The sequence below is a fragment of the Mytilus trossulus genome, chromosome 4, assembly GCF_036588685.1.
Source record: "Mytilus trossulus isolate FHL-02 chromosome 4, PNRI_Mtr1.1.1.hap1, whole genome shotgun sequence".
NCBI lineage: Eukaryota > Metazoa > Mollusca > Bivalvia > Mytilida > Mytilidae > Mytilus > Mytilus trossulus.
In genome coordinates, this window is record NC_086376.1 from 65,207,757 (window position 1) to 65,215,016 (window position 7,260).

Consider the following 7,260-nt stretch of genomic DNA (forward strand, 5'->3'; position numbering starts at 1 on the left):
TGTTGAGTATAACCATCAGTGGCTGTTCCAGGTTCAGGGTTCCAGGGGTTGGAACCATTACTATCAAATAACTCCTTGTAGAAGTTTATGAGTTATTGCTCTTAAAAAAACTAGGGTTTTACCCATTTTTCAAGTATTTGTATCTAACATGTCTAAAAGAGGGCGAAAGATACCAGAGGGATTGTCAATATCATTAATCGGAAATAAACTAACAAAGCCATGACTAAAAAAGAAAAAGACAAACAGACAAATAATAATACAAAAGACACAACATAGAAAACTAAAGACTAAGCAACACGAACTCCATCAAAAACTAGGGGTGATCTCTGATGCTCTAGAACAGTAACCAGATCCTGCTCCATATCTTTTAACAGCAACAATTAACAGTATGCAAGGTCTATAAAAATCCCAATAAGACAAACCCCTTATATTAGTGATTGCCCTGAAATTACGACTGTTTGCCTATAATTAAATTGAAATGTAAGTATATGTCCCAGCTAACATGTTTGTAAATGTGCACAGAATATGTGTAAAGAATATCACAGAATAAGATGCACACCTAGCTGGTTCCATATCAAAATCATTTAATTGAAAAATGTTCATAAAAACACAAAATCAGTTCACTGTTGTAAATCAAAATACTAAAAGAACCTGTTTTCTATCTTGGTAAGAAAAAATAACCAAAAAATCAATCTCTACAGTATAATTTCACTTAAATTTCTTACAATGAATAGAAAGAAAAAACTAGAGGCTCTAAAGAGCCTGTGTCGCTCACCTTGGTCTATGTGATTATTAAACAAAGGAAGCAGATTGAAAATTGACTACAAAGGTCAATAACTCCTACAGGGGTCAATTGACCATTTCGTTCATGTTGACTTATTTGTAGATCTTACTTTGCTGAACATTATTGCTGTTTACAGTTTACCTATATCTATAATAATATTCAATATAAAACAGCAAAATTTCCTTAAAATTACCAATTCAGGGGCCACAACCCAAAAACAGGTTGTCCAATTCATCTGAAAATTTCAGGGCAGATAGATCTTGACCTGATTAACAATTTTACTTCATGTCAGATTTTCTCTAAATTATTTGGTTTTTGAGTTGTAAGCCAAAAACTGCATTTTACCCCTATGTTCTATTTTTAGCCGTGGCGGCCATCTTGGTTTGATGGCCAGGTCACCGGACACATTTTTTAAACAAGAAACCCCAAAGATGATTGTGGCCAAGTTTGGATCAATTTGGCACAGCAGTTTCAGAGAAGAAGATTTTAGTAAAAGATATATAAAATTTACGAAAAATGGTTAAAAATTGACTTTAAAGGGCAATAACTCCTAAAGAGGTCAACTGACCATTTTGGTCATGTTGACTTATTTGTAAATCTGACCTTGCTGAAAATTATTGCTGTTTACAGTTTACCTATATCTATAATAATATTCAATATAATAACCAAAAACAGCAAAATTTCCTTAAAATTACCAATTCAGGGGCCGCAACCCAAAAACAGGTTGTCCAATTCATCTGAAAATTTCAGGGCAGATAGATCTTCACCTGATTAACAATTTTACCTAATGTCAGATTTGCTCTAAATGCTTTGGTTTTTGAGTTATAAGCCAAAAACTGCATTTTACCCCTATGTTCTATTTATAGCCATGGCGGTCATCTTGTTAAGTTGGCGGGGTCACCGGACACAATTTTTAAACTAGATACCCCAATGATGATTGTGGCCAAGTTTCAAATAATTTGGCCCAGCAGTTTCAGAGGAGAAGATTTTTCTAAAAGATTACTCAGATTTACGAAAAATGGTTAAAAATTGACTATAAAGGGCAATAACTCCTAAAGTGGTCAACTGATCATTTTGGTCATGTTGACTTATTTGTAGATCTTACTTTGCTGAACATTATTGCTTTTTACAGTTTATCTCTATCTGAAATAATATTCAAGATAATAACCAAAAACAACAAAATTTCCTTAAAATTACCAATTCAGGGGCAGCAACCTAACAACGGAATGTCAGATTCATCTGAAAATTTCAGGGCAGATAGATCTTAACCTGATTAACAATATTACCCCATGTCAGATTTGCCCTAAATGCTTTGGTTTTTGAGTTATAAGCCAAAAACTGCATTTTACCCCTATGTTCTATTTATAGCCATGGCGGCCATCTTGGTTAGTTGGCGGGGTCACCGGACACAATTTTTAAACTAGATACCCCAATGATGATTGTGGCCAAGTTTGGTTAAATTTGGCCCAGTAGTTTCAGAGGAGAAGATTTTTGTAAAAGTTAACGCCGGACGACGACGGACGACGACGACGGACGCCGGACGCCAAGTGATGAGAAAAGCTCACTTGGCCCTTCGGGCCAGGTGAGCTAAAAATCAATGTGATTTCAAAAAAAACTGTTGAAATGAGGTAAAATATATCTAAAGATACAATATTTGTACATGGCTCTTTGTGATACAATCACAAACCTTGCTTTGTCAATTTATACTTTAATAAAGGAATAGCTTCATGACTCTTCCCTGGTCGATATCATTCTAACAAGTATGCATGAAACATTTGCCACTGAACATTGAACAAACCTTGAATTTTTCAATCAACCTGGTCAGATACAGAATATAAACATGAGGTAATGAACAAGAAAGTTATAAATTCAACATAGTTAATAACACGAACATAATTCTCTAAATATAACTCCAAGTGTCTGAAATCAACATTATACATACCACTACGCAGTTTCACGGTATTTCTGAAGACCTTTTTTCACTACAGACATAAGTTTTGTCAATAATAGTGCATTGAGCACAACATAAGATACCATTATATCTATGAACAATCATGAAATTTTATATGGGATATGTAGTATCTGTTCAAAAAAATATCAATGATCTCATTGTTAAAGAATATTTCAAATCAGAGTTATGTTTCTTTGCATGTCTATTAAGTAGTTACAAACTTCATTAGGCTCTCTTTAATTTTTAATTCCAAATGCCAAACTTATTAGTCAAAACTTGTTTTTAATTTTGTCTTAAGAGATGAGTTATCCAGTCAGTGTGTTGGTATTTCTAAAAACAAGAAAATTATAAATAAAAATGAAGTATTAAACAACCTTTGTGAAATATGTGCAAATAGATATTTAAACCTTTCCAGACTGAAAACATTTTGAGCGGATTAGAACATGGTTTCATATCTTATATACAGAATCTTGATGATGATACCGGCATTTTGCATAAACACCATATTCAGTAGCTAAAATTCCCAAACACAGAAACTCAGTTTAAGTCACTTGGTTATAGAAATTTGGCCACCTTCTTCAGTGCTGTAGAACAACCCTTGCAACAGTTTTTGCTGTGTCGGATGAATAAATTCGCAACTACTCCATTAGATAATGGACCTGGGACGTTGATTCCTGTGCCTCATGTAAAGAGAATGCTATTTTACTTGTAGGTAATTAAGAACCATTGCAACACCTCTTTGATGGATCTGTAGGTGACCTGTCGGTGCCAGGCTAAACTTCAGTCCCGATTCAATATATTCCCATTTTGTTTTCTGGTGGCAATCCAGTCTGATTAAATTCAAACCTCTCAGCGCTCCCGTTTTCGGATATGTCGCGTGCCCCACGGGAGCGCTGAGAGGTTTGATTTTAATCAGACTGATGTCAATCCAAATCATCATCCTGTCAACCCGGTCAGAATCTGTTTTAGTGCATATCTATTTTATAACTAAAATAATTTTCAATTTGTTCTCGTCAAGAACATATATGGAATATTTGCCACTGGGCTTAAGCAAACAGCACTCATTCCACCAGTTTAAGTGAAAGTGAAGGCTATTGAATGAAATCAGTATTTCTTTTCGTTCGAAATTGTCAATTTCATGTGAGCATTCAAGTCGAAATACATTTTAGTTAATCCTTCACCTGTTTTTGGCTTAATCTTTATCAGATAGGCTCGAAACCAAAAGTTTGAAATGTTGAATATTACAATTAAAACTGCTTATCATTGCTTTTCACATTATTTCAGTTCTACAAGACACCTAAACAATGCTATAATTGTTCTTTATGAACTCTCTCGTCCACGAGAAGACAAAACTGTCATGTTAAAAAAATGCTTTACGATTATAATCTTTTGTTTTCACTTTTAGTCTTTTCATAGTCTATAGATGTTTTGTATTTAAGAAATTTGAAACTCTCATTATGTCCTATTAGTGAATGGTATTCAATTTCAGATATTCTGCCAAGCGATTTCATGATAAACTTTATTGTTATGGTGTATATACAATTTAGGGATCGACCCGTTTTTCCTGATAATTCTATATAAATACACTCAGAAACAAAAGAAATAATGCACCTTAATTTTAATGGATATACCTCAAGAAGACGAATACGAAGTGTATACTATGAATGCCATTATGGCTATGAAATGTAAAACTGATAGGGGTCAGAATGTCTTTCCAAGTCAAGTTTATTCATAAAAAGATGCTGAAACATTTCATTCGTCTTCAATTTAATGCTTGATCTTTTGATCACAAGCCCAGTAGTCAGCACTTTTTGTGCTGACATGAATTGTCATATGTGATATGGTTATATCTACATTTAGTATACATGTCTCTGGTTATATTTATAAATTTACTGTTTACAATTTTTTTGAAATACTAAGGCTTTTCTACCTCAGACATAGATTACCTTAGCTGTATTTGGCTAAACTTTTAGGAATTTTGGTTCTCAATGTTCTTCAACTTCGTACCTTATTTGGCATTTTTAACTTTTTTGGATTCGAGCGTCACTGATGAGTAGACGAAACGCGCGTCTGGCGTATATATTAAATTTAGTCCTGGTATCTGTGATGAGTTTATTGAATACATAAACAAAACAATTGTTTCATATTAGAAAAAAAATGTTTTCGTTTACAAACACAAACAAGAAATGAAAAGTTTTAATTGATTAGTTGTTGAAAGTTTCCTCAGCGGAAGCCATTACGTCACGGATAAAAACTGAAAGGTGACAATTTGAATTGAATAAATTGTGCAACAGACTGACAGACCAACAACTGACTGCCAACTTCTCTCAAATGATAGATTTGCCAAAAAAGGCAAAACAACATATGGGCCAGACATGGTACCTGTTTAAAATTTGTTACAACATTATAAGAGGGGGCAAGGGGTTTAACTGTTATGCTGTTATGAGGCAATTTAATTCTTTGTTATCTGTTATTGAAAAGATATTTGCTGTTAGCTGTTATTGTCTTATTCTTTGTTAGCTGTTATTGGGCTATTGTTTTTTTTTTGTTATCTGTTATTGTGATAATGTATTTGCTGTTAACTGTTATTGAAAATTGGAATGTTAGCCTTTTTTTTTGACAGTCAATATTCGTTATAAATTAAAGATCATTAGACATTGGGGTCTACCACTACTAATATGTTTGTCCCGTATTCAGAGAAGTATTCCATTAACACACACACCCATCACAGAAGTGAGGTCCAGGACAATTCAAGTATATCTTATGATTATCCTTTGTAATAAATTCCAATTTTTTAAGAATGTGTATTTAGAATTCTCTTATTTTTTTGTATTAGAATAATGTTCCTTGTTTCCCGTACGAACATATTAAACTAAAACAATTCTAGTTAATTGACAAAAAGGAAAACATATGGCAAGGAATTTCCGACAAGGATCTCAATTAAGGACTAGGTCCTAACAACCACTTAACCTTTTATATAATATAGTACATAGACTCAGCTCTGTGATTCTTTTCAAAGCAGAACCAAATGCATTGTACAATGAAAGTCCCAACCATGTACATTGTACTTGGGTCCGAAGCTGCACATAACTCATTACAAACAAAGATTTATTTCGTTTCAAGCAATTGTTTCCCTACTAAACTATGTATTCTACTTACTAGTACACTTGGTTCAATCAAAACCTCAGCTGATAAAAAATTGTTCAAATAAAGCCTTTGAAAATAGTGGAATAAATTTCTTTTGGAGTGTCAAAATTCGTTCGAAGTACTTGATGCCTTGCATGCTTATAATTGTTGCTTTTGATTTTCTACCCTATATACATGTACCACTTTGCCTCATAGTCTTATTAAGAAAAGTTCACACACCTCATTAAACATGTTAAATGATCATTTAGAAAAAGTCAGAATATTCAAACTCTTGAAGGGAGCATCAGTCGATATATATAAACAATACACCAACGTTTCATGAGAACTGCTGAAAGCATTTTTGAGTTATTTTTGAAAACTAGAAAATACCACCTTTTTCTAATGAATAAAATTCCTTAACTCAATAACATAAAATCTAAAATTAATAAAAATCGAAAGGGAGTTTACAACAATAGATATAAACATTTCAGCAAAGTTTCATGAAAACTGCTGAAAACATTTTTGTGTTAATGTCTGAAAACAAAACTGGAAATGCCCCCTTTTTAATTAATAAAACCCGTTAACTCGGAAACGTAAAATCTAAAATTTATAAACACTGAAAATGACCTCATGTTAATAGATCAGATATAAACAATTCACCTGCTTTGTGAAAGCATTTTTAAGATATTATCAGAAAACTGGGGGAAAAAACCCAATTCTATTGAATAAAAACCGATTACCTAGGAACTTAAAATCTAAAATTTACAAAAAAAAAGGGGGGAGCTCACGTCAATAGATATAAACAATTTCCCAACGTTTAATGGAAATTGGTTAAAGAGTGTTTGAGATAATGTCCGACATGTTGACAACAGACGGACGACAGTATAACATAATACGTTCCGTAAACGAGCGTATAAAAAATATTTTAAAATATTGAGTGGTAATTTAAACACATTCTAGATACATACATTAATACCAAAAACATTGTCATAGAAAATGGAATGCATTACAAAGGATTATATCTGTAATAAGAAATGCTGATTTGTCAAAGACTGAATTATTTTAATATTTCATTAACTGTTATCTGTTTTTGTCCATTTGAATTCCTTGTTATCTGTTATAAGCCAAATCAATTTGCTGTTTTGCTGTTATTGGGACCCCCCTTGCCCCCTCTTATAAATGTAAAACGATGTCTGCTTAATATATTTGACTTTTCTGATTCACAATTCGTTCGAAAAAGAGAGACATTCAACGTCATAACGGTCGAAAATGACAACAAAAAAACGAAAAACGACTAAAGACAAACAACAGTAAACGAATCAAAACATAGAAAAACTACCTAATCTACACGACACGAACTCCACCAAAAAACCGAATATTTTCCTTTTTCAACTACCTT